Raw genomic sequence first — 18652 nt, 5'->3', positions numbered from 1 at the left:
TTGACAGGTTATTTTAAACACAGCAGGGAGTCACTCTACGATGGAACTGGTTCATCATCACCTGTGTGACAGTGACATAATTAAGATCTTTCCTTTGTCTATAAATCTCATTATGTTCAACATGATATGTTGTCATACAGATTTCTTAGGGTTTTCTCCCACTGGTGGTTTCCTTGGTATGCTTACATAATTTTTGCCAGATCCAATCAGTTTTGCCATGCACTCTCAGCTCCACGTCATTGTGTTCCCCTTATGTTCCAGTCCAGGCATTTTAGACCTCTTGTAACTGTTGTAAGAGTATCTCATGTTCCACCTAAATGATTTAGGGTTTTATTTAGGCTGGGTTTTATCTTCCATCACTGAGTTCATTGACTTTCCTTGGGCATAATTCCTGGGACACTGAGCCTAACTCCTGGGTGATTCCTCCAGTTATTTCTCCTTTCTTAGATAGTTTACACTCTCACTATTACTGTGAGAGTGTTTCTGTAGCAAATATTCTTCTCAAGATGAGAAGAAACTTCAATATTACAATCCATTTGTTATTGTGATTTAAATACACACACACACAAACACACACAAGTTAGTGCACATACACTGATGATATCTCAATTTATGGGGCCATTCTGGGGATGTCAAGATCGATATCTCTCGAGTGGTTCTCAGAAGGCCATAGGGTGACCCTCTCTAGGTACTTAAGCAGGGAGGAGAAGTTGACCGCACTGTGACATGTCCCTAGGAACTATGTGTGCCTTGTCCCATAGTCAGACTGATGACTGACTATCTTGAAAACCACCATGGAACTTTTGTTTGGCAAATGATGGAGATCAAGTCAGGGTCAAAATCAGAAACCTAGATGGAGCTTCCAAGCTCCAGTGGAAGAGCAGATGGATGGAGAAAAAGAGCAAGGATGTCAGGAATATAAGGGCTTGGTCCACACTATGAGACACTGTGCCTGAACTAAGGGGATTTCAACTAATCCAGTGACCTGGGAATGAAAGAACATGGGATCAAACTGGAAGCTGTGAATGTGGCTGACAATTGTGGCAGACGGAGAAGCCAAAGATAATGGCACTTGCAATTGTCTGCATATCATACACTGCCTTTTTGTGATCATATTTTTTGTGGATGCATACCTTGCTAAATCTGGATGGATGAAGGGTGGGCTTGGACTTCCCACAGCTCAAAGTACCCTGCCCTCTATTTGGACTGGTGTTTGAGTGGAGAGGTTTATTTGCGGAGCAAGAAGAATGTGGGAGGAGGAAGAGAAGTGGAAAGTTTGATAATTATTACTATGAAGTAATGGAAAAATCAATAGAAAATAACCAATGAGGACATTGGAGCTAGGGAAAAAAAACCTTCATGTGAGTTGTTGACTCAGACCAAAAATTATTATACAGAAAAAAAAAACACATAAAAAGGTTGAGTTACTTGGAAAATATGACTCAAGTATTTGGGAAGAAGATTGGGGTTTTTATTTTGGGTCTTCATGGTGCTGTATGAGCAGCATTTTAGTACCTGTATGCTGGATATTTCTGGGGGTTAGTAGGGAAGAAACCTGGCTAGGAGGAGTTTTATGACATAAGTAGGGCCTTGATGATGTCACAAATCTTTGGTTGGTGGTGGCAACTCTGTTCCTCATGAAGCACTAGTCTTCTGTAAAGGTGGGCTTACTATCTTCATGGTGGCTGAGGAGGTCAGTTCAGCTCTTGGGCTCTACAACTGTTCAACCGAATTTCCAGAAGTTGGAATCTAGAGAGCCAAGATATTTTCTTTTTTTAAATATGTTTAGGAAGCAACTAGGACCTCTGTAGTCAAAGAAAGGTTTCTTTCAAATCTGCTCTGGGTCCAAAATTTATGTCGTTAACAGCTCCTATATTTGATAGCTGGGGGACGGTTAATGTCGGGTATTCTCCCCACTCTATCTTTGCTAAACATGTCTAATTCCTCAGTCCACTTAAATGGCAAAGATCCTCTTTGTCCATATGTGTTTTAAAAGATAATTATTTCTAATAGGTGCTGTTGCACAGATTAATGTTTCTTTCTTTTGGCAGTTTGACTCACAGTACTTACTTCTCTAATGAAGATACAGAATATCTTTATGTAATCAACCTGGATCTGGATCAGGAGACACAATAGAGAGAGCCAGTGGACTGGAGTGCCATGACCTTGGGCAGGTGGTTATAGATCAGCCAACTAACCAGTAGCTTGAGTGGTAAGGAGAGGAGTGGCTGTTCTTTGAATTCTTTGCCATCTGTTCAGATATTTCTTTCTCACTTTAGGTATAGGCATAGCTTCCTCTCTCATTGATATAGTAAGTCAGGAAGTAGGTTTCTCAGTAGAGGTCAATTGCATTTCGCAGCAGGAATATGTCTCTGATACACATATACTGAGCTGTAGACAAGAGTTTGATAATTTTCCTATTAATTTCTTGTAGGGATAAGTCCCGCCCCTTAGGGGGCGTGTTCGCCTCGGGCTAATGTCTGCCTATAAATTTGGCGAGCGTGCTCAGAGCTTCCTCTTCTACTCTCCTGGTCTCCACGGGAACGGTGGTTCTGTAAGTCTATTTCTACATTAAAACTATATATATTTTTACAAACTGCCTGCATTCGTTTACGCCGCTACATTTTGGCGTCCAACGTCGGGCTATTTTGCCCTCGACTCAAGCAGGTAGCCCGCTAGCTAACACAGCACCCTCCTGGGTGCTGTTTTTCAGTTTGTGACTTCGGCCCTAGTGCCGAGTCCGAGACATACTCGGCCACACAGGCCCATTCTGCCTGCCTTGGCTAAGTTTTACAGCGGAACACCACTGCCTGAATTAGCGGAAGTTTAAGTACCTGCGGTTTTGCAACAAAAGCTGCCACAGCGGCAGATTTGGTCTGACACAAAGTGACTTGGCAGGGCAGTGGTGGCGCACGCTTTTGATACCAGCACTTGGGAGGCAAGGGCAGGCAGATCTCTGTGAGTTTGAGGCCTGCCAGGCCGTGGTAGTGCACGCCTTTAATCCCAGCACTTGGGAGGCAGAGACAGGCAGATCTCTGTGAGTTCGAGGCCAGCCTGGTCTACAAGAGCTAGTTCTAGGACAGGCTCCAAAAACACAGAGACCAACAACTGGCAGGAACCGAATATTGCAGGTAAAAAATTTTTTCTTTTATAAATAAAATGTCTGAACACATTACTGTTCAAGAATTTAACAGTTTTTTAAATTGTACCATGTGGGAGATTTTACAAGAGGTGTCTGTCACGCCACCTCTATGGATCCTTCTGGGATTCGTAGTTTTCATTGGCACCAAATGGTTTGATAATAGAAATATGATAAAGTCTTTACGAGACGAATCCAAGATTCTTAAGGCAGAGATAGAATGCTTAAAAACAATTGAGAATGATAACAATCTTCTCAAGAATCAGTTTGAAGTTCTCCAGACTGATAACAATCTTCTCAAGAATCAGTTTGAAGTTCTCCAGACTGATAACAATCTTCTCAAGAATCAGTTTGAAGTTCTCCAGACTGATAACAATCTTCTCAAGAATCAGTTTGGAGTTCTCCAGACTGATAACAATCTTCTCGAGAATCGGTTTGAAGTTCTCCAGGCTGATAACAATCTTCTCAAGAATCAGTTTGAGGCTCTCCAGGCTGATGTTAAGGAGAAATTCATTACTATGGAAGAGGGAACAGCTGATCTGGATCGTAAGGTTCAGTCCCTCTCTGTAGGAACTGAAACATTAGTGGCTGATATTAAGGAGAAATTCATTACTATGGAAGAGGGAACAGCTGATTTGGACAATAAGATTCAGTCCCTTTCTGTAGGAAATGAAACATTAACTGAGAGAATCAAAACTGCTGAATGTGACAATTGGATTTTGTCTAAAGCTTATGACAAATTGATGGAAAGAGTGTCAATACAAGAAGGCACAGTTTATGCCATAAAAATTATGTCCAAAGATAAGATGTTATCTCTAACGGACAAACTTCATACTTTAGAATCCTCAATGAAGGCTTTGGAACATAATTCTGGACAGGAGATTCAGACATTGCAGAAGGCAATAGTGAATAGAATTGAAAAGATTGAGGAATTTCTGAATTCTGATGAAGAAGAGCAAAGGGTAGAAGGGCAAATTTTAACTACATCTGTGGGTAAATCTCTCCGGGAAAATTTCCACAAAGCTCTACCGACAGCTCTACCTGCCTTTCCAGTAATAACAACAGAGAAGGTGGTTGGTTCCAGAAACCCTAGGGTCATCAAGGAGGATACATGGGAGCCTGTCCGTATGAATGACCTCAAGGAAATTAAACAGGCTGTCATGACTTTTGGGATGCAAGCCTCTTTTGTTAAAGAGATGCTAAGATCTTGGGCCACGACAAACAGAGCAACCCCCTTGGACTGGCTCCAGCTGAGCTCTGCAGTACTTGAGAGTGGACCGCAATTGAAATGGCAATGCTTATTCAGGCAAGAGGCTAGACTCTTAGAACAGCAGGAAAAAGCAAAGGGAATTGACATTTCCCTAGATAAATTTCTAGGTGAAGGGCTCTTTTCCGACCCTCAGGAACAAGCTAATTTGGATGAAAACACACTCTCCATGTGTACTACAGCAGCCTTAAGGGCTTGGGACAGGGTACAAGACCCAGGACAGAGAATGGAATCATTTGTCAGAGTTAAACAGGGTCAGAGAGAACCCTTTAGTGACTTTTTACAAAGATTAACTAAGGCTGTACAAATAGGGATATCTGACCCAGAAGCAAGACGTATAATGATTGAGTCTTTGGCTTATGAAAATGCAAATGTGGAATGCAAAAGGATTTTGGAGCCTTTAAAGCTCAGATCAGCTCCTTTGGAAGAATGGGTCTTGCATACACTCAATGTTGATACATTTGATTATGGCACTGAAGCATGGGTAGAAGAAGCAATTTCCAATGGTAAAAGGAGACACCAGAATACCAAATGTTTTAATTGTGGCAAAATGGGTCATATGAAAAGGAATTGTAGACAACGGATTTTCAGAAATAATAATAATAATAATGCATCTTTCAGAAATAATAATAATAATGCATCTTCTAGAAATAACAGAAATAGGAGGACTCAGCCTTCAGGTTTATGTAGAAGATGTGGAAAAGGCAGACATTGGACGAATGAATGCAGGTCTACAAGAGATAGACAAGGCAACCTGATACAGTCGGGAAACGTGAGAGGGGGGGCCTCACAGGCCCCCATGGCAAACATGGTTCAGTCATATCCAGTTTCTGCAGAGAACGTGCCTCATCAGGACAATTAGGAAGCCCCATGCCTACTGTTACAAGCAATAATGATCAGAAAGATAAGTTACGTGTGTTTTGGCAAACTTCTATAAATGATCAAAGACCTAAACTGAGAGTGTGTGTAAATGGCATTTTTATTACTGGCCTGCTGGACACAGGTGCTGATGTAAGTATCATTACCCCAGAATCTTGGCATCCGTATTGGCCTCTTCAGAATGTAAATGTTCAGCTCCTGGGAATTGGAACCTTATCTCGAGTAAGGCAGAGCACGAGATGGGTTGAATGTATAGGGCCAGAGGGACAAATAGGAAAATTAAAGCCATATGTAGCCAATATCGCAATGAATTTATGGGGTCGTGACCTATTACAACAATGGAATACCGAAATTAACATTCCTGCTACTTCTAGAGCCTATAGTTCTGAGAATAATATTAAAAGATATTACAAATGGAGAAAACCGGCCATTCGGGCTGTACAAGAACAAGCAATTGATGTCCCTTCAGAGATACCAACAGCCTTGCCTCTAAAATGGTTGACTGAGAAACCAATATGGACAAAGCAATGGCCTTTAGCTGAGGAAAAGTTACAGGCTTTAGAACAGCTGGTACAAGAACAATTAGATGCTGGACATATAGAAAAATCTACCAGCCCTTGGAATTCTCCTGTATTTGTGGTTAAGAAAAAATCAGGTAAATGGAGAATGGTGACAGATCTCAGGGCCATCAACAAGGTTATTCAACCTATGGGCCCTCTGCAATCTGGAATTCCTTTGCCCTCTTTATTACCAAAAGGATGGCCTCTCATAGTTATTGATTTAAAGGATTGTTTTTTCACTATACCTTTGCAAAAAGAAGATAGAGAAAAATTTGCCTTCACAGTGCCTACTTATAACAATTCTCAACCTTCGAGGAGGTACCACTGGACCGTTCTCCCCCAGGGTATGTTAAATAGCCCCTCCCTGTGCCAATATTTTGTGAACCAACCATTGCAAATAATACGCAAGAAATTTCCCAAATCTATAGTATACCATTACATGGACGACATCTTGTTATCCGATTCAAACATGGATACCTTGAACAGACTGTTTGAAGAAATAAAGATACTTTTACCTAAATGGGGATTGCAAATCGCTCCTGAAAAGATTCAGAAGGGAGAGTCTGTTAATTATTTAGGTTATAAAATAGGTTTGCAAAAAATTAAGACACAAAAAGCACAAATTAGGAGAGATCGCCTACGGACTCTTAATGACTTTCAAAGACTGTTAGGAGACATTTCCAGTCTACGACCAGCTATTGGAATAACACCTGATCTAATAATTCATTTAAACAAAACCTTGGATGGTGATAAAGATTTAAACAGTCCCAGAGAATTAACAGCTGAAGCAGAAAAGGAACTGACAATGATTGAGGAAAAATTACAACAGGCACATGTGGACAGGGTGAATCCAGAGCTCGATTGTATTCTTGTCATACTACCATCAAAAATTTCTCCTACAGGAATTTTAATGCAGAGAGATGATATTATTTTGGAATGGATCTTTTTACCACATAAACCAAGTAAGAAACTGAAAACTTATGTGGAAAAAGTCTCTGAGTTAATTATAAAAGGCAAGCTGAGACTTCGTCAACTAGCAGGCATAGACCCAGCAGAAATTATAGTGCCCTTCACTGCTGATGAACTAAAGAAATTACGGGAAGATAATGAACCATGGCAAAGAGCTTGTGCTAATTTTTTGGGAGACATTAATAACAACTATCCAAAAAGCAAGCCGCTTAACTTCATAAAGAGAACTTCTTGGATTCTTCCTCGAATCGTCCGTGATGCTCCAATAACTGGAGCCCGTACATTCTATACTGATGCCAATAAATCAGGGAAGGCAGGTTACAAATCAGAAGACTTGGATAAGGTGGAACAAAGTCCGTATAATTCTGTCCAGAAGGCAGAATTATATGCCATTCTTATGGTGCTAAGGGATTTTAAAGAACCTATTAATATAGTTACAGATTCACAATACGCAGAAAGAGTTATTTTACATATTGAAACTGCTGAATTTATACCTGATGATACTGAACTAACCTCATTGTTTCTCCAGGTTCAAGATTTGATCAGGAACAGGCTTTGCCCTATGTACATAACACACATCCGATCCCATACGGGTCTGCCAGGTCCTCTAGCACAAGGTAATGCAGAAATTGATCAATTACTGATTGGTAGTGTGCTACAAGCCTCTGAATTTCATAAAAAACATCATGTTAATAGCAAAGGTTTGAAGAAAGAGTTTTCAATTACATGGCAACAAGCTAAGGAGATTGTAAAGAAATGCCCTACTTGCTCTTTCTATAACCAAACGCCACTGCCTGCAGGGGCTAATCCAAAGGGCACCCAAAGGAATGAAATCTGGCAGATGGATGTGTTCCACTTTGCAGAATTTGGCAAATTAAAATATGTTCATCACACCATTGACACTTATTCAGGCTTTCAGTGGGCAACTGCTTTAAGTTCAGAAAAAGCTGATTCAGTAATCACTCATTTATTAGAAGTCATGGCTATCATGGGTATACCTACACAAATAAAAACGGACAATGGTCCTGCTTATGTTTCTAGGAAAATGAAACGGTTTTTTGATTATTACAATATCAAGCATGTTACAGGTATACCATACAATCCTACAGGTCAAGCAGTCATAGAAAGATCAAATCGAACTATAAAAGATATGTTGAACAAACAGAAAGGGGTGGAAAACACCCCTAGAAATAGGCTACATAATGCTTTGTTAACCTTGAATTTTCTCAACGCTAATGAGAAGGGAACAACGGCTGCAGAAAGACATTGGATAATGGAAAAGTCTACTGAACTAAATCAACCAGTTTATTTCAAGGATGTGCTGACCTCACAATGGAAGCCAGGATATGTGCTACGTTGGGGAAGGTGTTTTGCTCTTATCTCCACAGGTGAGGAAAAATTGTGGATACCATCAAAATTAATAAAGGTTCGGTTTGAAGAAGAGAAGCCACTTGGAAAAGATAAATAACAATTCTTTCATAAGGATGGCGAACATACTGATGGTAAGAAATACAGATAGGTTTGGAGGCGGGGTTCTTTTCTTATCTCCACAGGAAAACACTCATCTTCAAAGAAATTAAGGAACCCTGAATATTTAATTACTGATGGATGGACACATTTTGTAAGTATTAATTTTTATTTATATATCTTATTAAACATTTCTTTATAAATATATAGAGCTGGTTTCGAAGTTGGACTCTGGCTCAGTCCTTCTCCAATTCCAAGCCTGTTAGTAAGAGAAAAACCCAGAGTTTCTGGAGTTTCTGTCTCATGTCAAGAGCCATGATATGGGACAGAAAGAAATATGAGTTTAGAAAACATCCTTGCTTTTCTTCATATCTATCATACTTTTCATTGAATATATATATCATGCCTTTTATTGAATATATATATGTATGTATATATATGTCTATATGATTAATGTTTAAGTTTTTCACAATGAACAATGAGTTTTTCCCGAAGTGACATTTGAAGTTTCCAGGAAGAAGATGGGGCCCCACAACAACAACTCTACCTGGTTGAGATGACGTCATGATACTGATAGCGCTACTACAAGACCTGTTTTGGATACCAGCTGCACAAGACGATCCCAACTTGGTTAGCTGAAATGGTGCACATCTTGTACAACATTCTGGCCAGACCTCCACAAAATACTCAGAGACTATTTGCAATTTTAAAAGACATTGATCTTGAAATTTAACCATCATTTTACTTTCACAGGATCCCCCAGAAAGAACGTCGCCCCCATGACAACTGGAAGTAATTCTAGAGGACGACGTCCCCTCTCCCAGTAAAGTTTACCCCTGGGTTTAGGGACATTATTTAGGGGTTGGGAGGTTGGGGGAGGAATTTTATAAGCTCAGGGATCATTTTGAAAAAAAAAAAGAGAGGGAATGATGGGATTAAAGATTTATAATTGTGAGTTACTGCGTTTAGACAAATATATTGGTATCAATTCTTGTATATTGAAACAAAGTTAAATTATATTGACTATTGTATGCATGCATGTTTCTATGTCTGTTTAAAACATTTTTATGTATTGACATATATTGTATCGATATATATATTGTATACATTTACCATATTGCAATGTACATTTCTACCTCTGATTAAGATACTTATATAATGTTTGTGCATTGATATATATTTACCATATTGCAATGTATATTTTTACAGTGTTTATATTTGGAGGTCATTATCCTCATTTGTTACACAGTTGTTTATTGTCTTAGTCTTTAAGTTAGATAGATATTGAGAATTATATAGATAAATAGTCATCTAAGTTTGTCATTTATAATCAGACTAATCAGGTTCTTTAGATATATAGAGATTATACTCAGTATAGATAGAAAATCTTCAACCTCTTCAAAGAGCTGTAGAAAATGGCCTTTAATCTAACTCAGAGTTTCGTGATAGTGAGACACAATTGCTCCTGGCAACACCACTCCATTCCCGAGAGAATGTTGAGCACCAAAGACACTCCACCTGGAGCCTTTCTATTTGACAGAACTGGCCTTTGGGCAAAGAAATGCCTATACCTCAACCACTGACACAGATACAGAGCGTGCATCAAAAGATAAAACAAGACTGTCATATCCTGCCAAGACAGGGTAAGATAGTTTTGAAAAGTTCCTTGCCTTTAATAATGGTATGTCAGTTATGTTAGGCTTTAGCCAAAATTGGTTGACTCAACATTGCAAACGAGACTTTGGGTGATTGCCCAGGTAGTCAGTTGTCTGTCAATTGTTGCACATTTTGGATATATCTCGTTTGTTGAGTAGTGTTTATTCCCTTCTCAGATCTTTGACAGAGTTGAAGATTATATAATTGTAGTTACTCTTTACATTATTTGGACTCCTTGAGATAGAATGTTTAGCAAAGCTTTTGTTCTCAATATTGTTTGTTATATTTATTATTTGTTGTTATTGTATGTAGTTGTATTTGGTTTAGTTCTGTCTTATTTAGACAAAAAGGGGAGATGTAGGGATAAGTCCCGCCCCTTAGGGGGCGTGTTCGCCTCGGGCTAATGTCTGCCTATAAATTTGGCGAGCTTGCTCAGAGCTTCCTCTTCTACTCTCCTGGTCTCCGCGGGAACGGTGGTTCTGTAAGTCTATTTCTACATTAAAACTATATATATATTTACAAACTGCCTGCATTCGTTTACGCCGCTACAATTTCTTAAGAACATATTCCATTTAGGTATCCAAATCTATTCAGCCCTCCCTTTTTCACCTGCTCCAAAGTTATTCCTAAAAAGAGCCTTGACCTCACATCCTCACCTTCTTATCCTTGCAGGCACTTATGGTGGAGGAAACCACTTTGTGTCTGATTTAAACTGAAGAGTTCTTCCTATGCAGAGATTGGCAGCTATGAAGCCCAAGCACAGAAACAGAGCCAAGAGACAGTGGAACAGGAGTGCTGTGGCCTATCTCAGAAAGTCTCCCGCCATGATGAAGATGCCTCTCAGTATGAGTTGCATGCCACATCTCCAGAAGAAGAATGGGCCATCGCTCCAGAAGCAAAAACTTAGTAAGCCTTTTGAGGCCCTGGAGAATATTGTTGGCCGCAGAATTTCTCATGGCTGGAAGGAAGCCAATGAACCAGTCACCCATTGGAAAGCCATCATTCTAGATCAACTGCCAACATATCCCTCTCTCTATTTGTTGAAATATGATGGGATTGATTGTGTCTATGGCTTGGAGCTTCATAGTGATGAAAGGATTTTAAACCTGAAGATCCTGCCTAATAATGTGCCATTTCCTCAGGTGACAGACACTCATCTCTCAAACACCATAGTTGGCAGAGCAGTGAAACATACATTCATGGGCACAAATGGCTCTAAGAATGACTGGAACGGGATGGTCCTAGAAGAGGTGCCAATCATGAAGACCTGGTTTTATATTACCTACAAGAAAGATCCGGTCTTGTACATTTACCACCTCCTGGATGACTACCTGAAGGCAACCTCCACATCATGCCAGGCTCTAAGGAAGAGTGGAGTGGCGTGGCCCCAGGTGAGGTGCAGACAATAACGACCTGTTTCTACATTGTCAATGAGAATGATCCGGACCTGTACCTTTACCACCATCATGATGATTCCATTGAAGGCAACCTCCACATCACGCCTGAATGTCCTCCAGTAGAGGTGACTTTGGAATTAGGCAGGGATTCCTTGGAGGGCAAAAGAGTGCAGTACAACAAAAAAGATGGAACCCAAGAGATAGATAAAATTATTTGCCAAGTTCCCAACAAACCTTCTGTGTATTTCATCAAGTTTGATAATGACTTCCATATCTATGTCTATGATTTGGTGAAGATCTGTTAAAGTGAAATTCTCAAATTTTGAGGGGCAGACTTAATTCTCTCTTTGGGAATGTGTTTTTTTCAGAGATACCTCAGGTCTTCTATGAATCCTGGTATCTTTTCCAATGGATTATTATTTCTCAAAGAATAAAAATTTGTTAACATGTTGTGTTATTTGGTCAATGATGGATTGTGTTTGGTGGATGGGGCATCACAGAAATACATGCCTCAAAACAAAGCAGGATTTATGGTCTTTTCCCCTTGGAGAGTAAAGGACTGGGGATGCGTGGTGTGGTAAAGGACAAGATGGCTGTCAAGGAAGCAGTGGAGAGGGGACAAAAAGTAGTATGATCTCAGGGCGGTACGAAGCTTGAGGGAAAACCATGTCAAATGGAAAGATGTGACCGATATCAGCGTGAGGTATTGGGACTTAAGAGGATAAAGAGTAGATTAATCAGGAAGGGACACAAATGTATACTCAAAATCAGAGAAAATTAGGTTTCATTTGATGAATGGTTTAATTCGTACTGGCTGTAAGTCAAAGGATGTTTGATCTCCACTAGAGCATGTTGCTTAGTGAAAAGTGTCTCCGCTCAGTTGCTCTTCTCCAGCAAGTTGGACATCAAGCTACCTACTTAGTTTTGCCAGAATTCTGTCTGCCACCTACTTTGTCATGCCTGGATTCGGTATGCCTTGAACTCTCATAGGTCTTATCCATGCCATCCAACCCTTGTCAGTTCATTTAAATAATTGCCCTGCCATACCTGGAAAACAGTGTTCCCTTTCATTGATCATGTTCTGTAGTACTTGGGCTATAAAACTCATGAACACACTCACCCACACACAGGATAAGCATGTACATATGATGCCCACTAGTGTGTGACATGCACACATATGATGAATGCACCGAACTCCATAATATCAGTAAAGTAGGGAATCCATGATGCTAGGTGGAGTCTGGCAAAGACCCCACACACCCATCAAACCACCAAATACCAGTATGGTACTGATGTCTGACTCCCATCCTGTAAGGAACCTGCCATCCTGTAACTGGGCTATTTTTGGTTCCTTCATCTTCACAAACTTGGTTAAAATGTTAGAGTTGTCAAACTGGGAGTTAGGGTCCAGCATGTAGATCAGCTGTCCCAGGTCAGGTGATTTGGCTATAATTTGGGTGAGAAATTGTACCAGGGAATTCTGGTACACCCTCTCCTCTTCTTCTCCCTGTCCTCATCATCACTCTTGTGGGTGGGCCTGGAGCACAAAGAATGTAAAATGGAATAAGCCTCCTCCTTAGTGGAAAACCTTGTCAATCCTTAATTTGACCTGACTCTCTGAGGGAATGCAGCACATTTTTTCCTACTAGGTCTCCTCATTCATTGGTTCACTCATTTTTCCAATGAATGATTGAATTCATCCATTCTTCCTTGTCTCTCTCTCTTCTTTCTTCCCTTCTTCCATTTCCCCCTTGATTGTAGAAATTTGAGCAGCAGGGCTGCATCCCCATGGGGCCGCCTTGTAAGGTTATGCTCCGATACAACAACACAAAATTATTCATTTAAACACTGCCTGCCCCATTATTTTCAGCCTCTTAACCCATGTCTAATAATGTATGTTGCAGCACGAGGTGCGCTTAGAAGGAAAGATTTAGCATGTCTGACTTGGTGGCTGGCTGTATCGCCATCTGCCTCAGAGTGCAGAGCTACCTTTTCTGCCCATGGGAGAGGTGCATGGCATCTCTAAGCTCAATTCCTATTCCTCCCAGCATTCTCTTATGTTTATTCCACCCACCTATGTTCTAACCTTTCAGGCCAAACAGTTTCTTTATTTAATTAACCAATGACCTATACTCCACCATTACTCCTATTTCTGTTTAAACAAGAACGGAATCTTTAATTTTAACATAGCAAAATTACATATAACAAAACAGTTATCAAGCAAGAATTACAGTTACAATATTTATATCTATTTTATCTTTTATCATAATAATGGAAAACTATAACTGTCTATCTATTCTTCAACTCCATCAGAGACTCCAGGATAATACAGTATTACATAAGCAAACAAAAAGTAAGCCATTTTCAAACTCTAGAAATGACAGAGACATCTCGCTGCCTGGACAGTCACCCAAAGTTCCTCTGTACCGTTGGTGTTTCCATCCTCAGCCTACAGGCCCATAGTTTCCAGCAGACATTTCCATGAAGCAGGAAATTTCAAAGGCAGTCACTATCTGCTTGTCTTGAAGAATGTTTTGCTGACCCTTTCCTGAATCAGGAACACGAAAAGATCATCTCACCTTTAGGCATGTTCAGTAGTCCTCTCTCTGAGTGTTTTCTGTGTACAGTTTATGCAACAATCCAGGCAAGAGCAGTTTCTTCCCCAAATGGCTATCAAACTCCATAAGGATCCTCTTTGATGCCCATCTTCTTCCTGAAGTAGATATGTGCTGCCAAGAGTAGAGTGTCTCACTGTCATGAAAAACCCTAAGGTACTAAAACATTAAATAGCCTATTTTGTAGTCTAGAGAGATATGAATAATGCCTATCTTACTGAAATATATATATCTATGTAGCTATAAAATCTAACTAACATGACTACAAACTTGACTATTATTAATGATTATCCATTAATAACCTATATACATTATATTTTTAAATGAACTACAAAATCACAATACCTTAATGAAGATCAAAAATGCATGTACATATAAAAAAATTGACCTAAAATCTCTATCAGTAAAGCAAAATCTATACTAATGCAAATATTCATATCTATATCACATCCCACTTTAAATGTAAAAGAACGTTTATAAGCCATATTTGGGAACGTGGGTGCAGTTTTTTCTCTCCAAAATGCTTCCTGCTGAATGGTGGCATCATCATTGATTTATCTCAGTTGGCAGTTGAGCGAAGCAAATTTTTAAAGGTGTTCACAGCAACCTTTAAGTAGGGCGTGGTCCATCCTACCATATTAGGATAGAGGCATCCAAAGATTATCACCCTCTGTGAAAACAAAATAGAAACTCCTTTCCAAAGCATCATGTCCTTAGATCCAAATTTCAAAGTCAAGGCATTTTCAAAATATCTATGTTGGATTATTTCAGCAGCTTTTATAAAGAAACATCTTTGAGCAGCTATTGCTACTGCCTCAAAATTCAAATGATTCAAAAAGAGCATAATAGCATACAATATCAAAATTCGCTGTGAATTTTCCATCTTTGTGCGCTTCAATTTAACCTCTATTTTGTTTATTTTTCCTTTTTATTTTTTGCCTTTTGAGACAGGTTCTCTGTATCTTTGACCTGGAATTACTCTGTATACCTGTCTGTCCTTGAAGTCTCAGAGATCTGCCTCTCTCTGCCTTTCAGGCATTGGGATTAGAGGTGTATGCTACTACAGATTGAACTCACAAAGATCTGTTTGTCTCTGCCTTCAAGGCACTGGGATTAAAGGCGTGTGCTACCTCACCTTGAAAATACAGAGGTCAATCTCCCTCTGCCTCCCATGTGTTGGGTTTACAGGTGTGTACTACCACACCCAACAATTCTCTTCCTTTTTTTAACTTTAAGATCTTCAAATTTTAGCCTGCACATATTTTTAACACACTGTAAATCATTTAAAAATTTTCTTTGTCTTTGAATCTCTCTTTACTCTATTTCTCTCTCTGTTTTTCTGACCACATGAGTCTTTCATTTACCAAGCAATCTCAGTAGGACTAAAGCCGTGGCTTTGCTGGCCAGATGTAGCCCATTCCTTAGCTTTCTGCCATTCCAACCTTGTGGCTGAGGTACCGAACAGAGCCGCATTCAGTGCCACAAGTCTACAGTGTTTCAAGGTCCTTGCCATCAAAGAGGCTGCAACAGACAACACTCAAGCCCTCTTTCTGTAGCTGGCCCTCCTTCATTAAACAGTCAGAGTTTGCCCAGGCAGGATGGCCCAGAAAGCCGGCATTTTAAAACAACACAGTTTTTTTTCCTGCTACTGCTGAAAACATACAAGCATTCAGTTGGCTTTTATCAACACCATTTAAATGTTGTGTGGCAGGACCTCTTAAGGGCTGCAGGGTTTTGCAGCTGAAGCTGAGTCAGCAAGCCTCTTTTGATGAGAGCCCTTGCTTTCTTCTAGCAAGCAGATCAGACCGAGAAATTGCTGCTAACAAGAAAACATGCTTTATTCCTTCCCAAGCTATCTCAGCCTTTTTGTGGTTTCAGTTGTCCACAAGGCTGCAAGCCATTCTGTAGTTATTTGAGCAGCGAGGCTGTGTCCCCAGCACCACGGCCGCATGAAGGTTATGCCTGAAATAAATACACAAAAACTGTATTCTTTTAAACACTGCTGGCCCATTAGATTCAGCATTTTAACCCATTTCTAATAATCAGTGTAGTATAACGAGGTGCCCTTACCAGGAAAAATTCAGCATGTCTGACATGGTGGCTGGCTGCATCGACATTTGCCTCAGAGAGCAGAGCTATGGCATCTGTCAGGGAGAGGGGAGCATGGCTTCTCTGAGCTCACTCCCTCTTCCTCCAGGCATTCTATTTTGTTTACTCCACCTACCTATGTTCTAACCTATCAGCTGAAGCAGATTCTTTCTTTAATTAATCAATAAACTTCTTCTGTCACTTTATCCTTTCAACAGCTTGCCCATATAAATCTCCCATGTGTCTTCTGTTGTATAATCTTTCATTTGTAAAGAACTTGCACTCTCAGGGGAGGATTTTTCTGACATCTCTGTGGATGGAGATCATATGAGGAAGATCAGATGAGCAACCATGACAACTCTAATGCTGTAGAGTTAGGTGGACCAGAGATTGATGGCTGACATTCCTGTGCTATGCATCAGATGCCCCTGAACTCTGGCCCTGTTGACAGACAGGCAGACATCAAGTTGGTCACACATACTTAACTCATTCAGGTTCACAGATACTGTAATGGAGTTTTAATTCTTCTCCTAAACTAATAAAAAAACCAAGATTAGGAGAAGAGAAGAGCCTGAAGTAAGGCCTCAAAATGGGTCATTTTGCAAAGGAAAGGTTACCTGCCTCCATGTATGCTTTCTCCCCTTCTTAGTCAAATCCATCCTTCCAGTGTCTAGCTAACAGCTAACCATAGGATTGAACCCAACTGCCTTTGATTTCTGAAATAAGTGCTGTCCCCTTAAGGTCTCATAACAGCACAGGAAGGTTTGTAAGACTGTCCCAGCAACAATTTAAAGCAATTCTAGGACACCAAAGATGCAGCAAATTTGGTTAATTGGTAATATAGATCATTCCGATGGGACAAAATAATGTAGCATTAAAAAAAAAAAACAGATTGGTGTACTCACGATGAATTTATGTGATATGGCACACACAGGCTTCTAGTTCTGAATACTTCATGCTCGGTGGGTTTTGGAGATTGTCGTGACCCTGAACCTAGCTGGAGGCTGTGGGGCCTTGAAAGGACAAGACTTAATATTTCAGGACATCCTTGTACTTGGTGCCCACTGTTTACTGATTTCCTTACAGAGAATGAGCAGCCATCTACTACTGCTGCCATGCCTTCCCCGCATGAACAGAGAGAACACCCTATACACACAGGTCGCTTGTATCACATGTGAAGGCATAAGTCACAAACAAACTCCCACAGCAGTTTAGAATTGTGATTAATAGAATGATTAGTTCTTGAAAGGGGAAAAACTTAGTGATCACAATCTTTTACAAAAGCCCTCAGCAGGATCAGAAAAGGAGCCTAGTAGCCGGAAGGGAAGCTCAAGCAAGAGATCAAGCTGAAGGTAGAAGTTGCTTTTTAAAAGACAGAGAGACCACAACTCAATGGGCTGGTATCTCAGTGGCTATTCAGGAACCATCACAGAGAAAGGATCTGCTTCATGCATGAGAGTCACCGATGATTTCCGTTTAAGAAAAAAACCCATCAAAACTCCCAATAACATCATCAGCATTCAACAACATGTCTATGATTTCTTTGCCTTGCCTTTGATTGTGCAGTAAATGATGCTGATAGTTAATCTGTGCAATTATGCAAATTTCCTTGTAACTGACTAGACAGAATTGACAGGTTATCTTAAACACAGCAGGGAGTCACTCTACGATGGAACTGGTTCATCATCACCTGTGTGACAGTGACATAATTAAGATCTTTCCTTTGTCTATAAATCTCATTATGTTCAACATGATATGTTGTCATACAGATTTGTTAGGGTTTTGTCCCACTGGTGGTTTCCTTGGTATGCTTACATAATTTTTGCCAAATCCAATCAGTTTGCCATGCACTCTCAGCTCCACGTCATTGTGTTCCCCTTATGTTCCAGTCCAGGCATTTTAGACCTCTTGTAACTGTTGTAAGATTATTTCATGATCCACCTAAATGATTTAGGATTTTATTTAGGCTGGGTTTAATCTTCCATCACTGAGTTCATTGACTTTCCTTGGATGAAATTCCTGGGACACTGAGCCTAACTCCTGGGGGATTCCTCCAGTTATTTCTCCTTTCTTAGATAGTTTACACTCTCACTATTACTGTGAGAGTGTTTCTGTAGCAAATATTCTTCTCAAGATGAGAAGAAACTTCAATATTACAATCCATTTGTTATTGTGATTTAAATACACACACAAACACACACAAGTTAATGCACATACACTGATGATATCTCAATTTATGGGGCCATTCTGGGGATGTCAAGATCGATATTGCTTGAGTGGTTTTCAGAAGGCCATAGGGTGACCCTCTCTAGGTACTTAAGCAGGGAGGAGAAGTTGACCGCACTGTGACATGTCCCTAGGAACTATGTGTGCCTTGTCCCATAGTCAGATTGATGACTGACTATCTTGAAAACTGCCATGGAACTTTTGTTTGGCAAATGATGGAGATCAAGTCAGGGTCAAAATCAGAAAACTAGATGGAGCTTCCAAGCTCCAGTGGAAGAGCAGATGGATGGAGAAAAAGAGCAAGGATGTCAGGAATATAAGGGCTTGGTCCACACTATGAGACACTGTGCCTGAACTAAGGGGATTCAACTAATCCAGTGACCTGGGAA

Source organism: Microtus pennsylvanicus, chromosome Y (assembly GCF_037038515.1).
Source record: "Microtus pennsylvanicus isolate mMicPen1 chromosome Y, mMicPen1.hap1, whole genome shotgun sequence".
Lineage (NCBI taxonomy): Eukaryota > Metazoa > Chordata > Mammalia > Rodentia > Cricetidae > Microtus > Microtus pennsylvanicus.
This window is presented reverse-complemented; position numbering follows the sequence as displayed.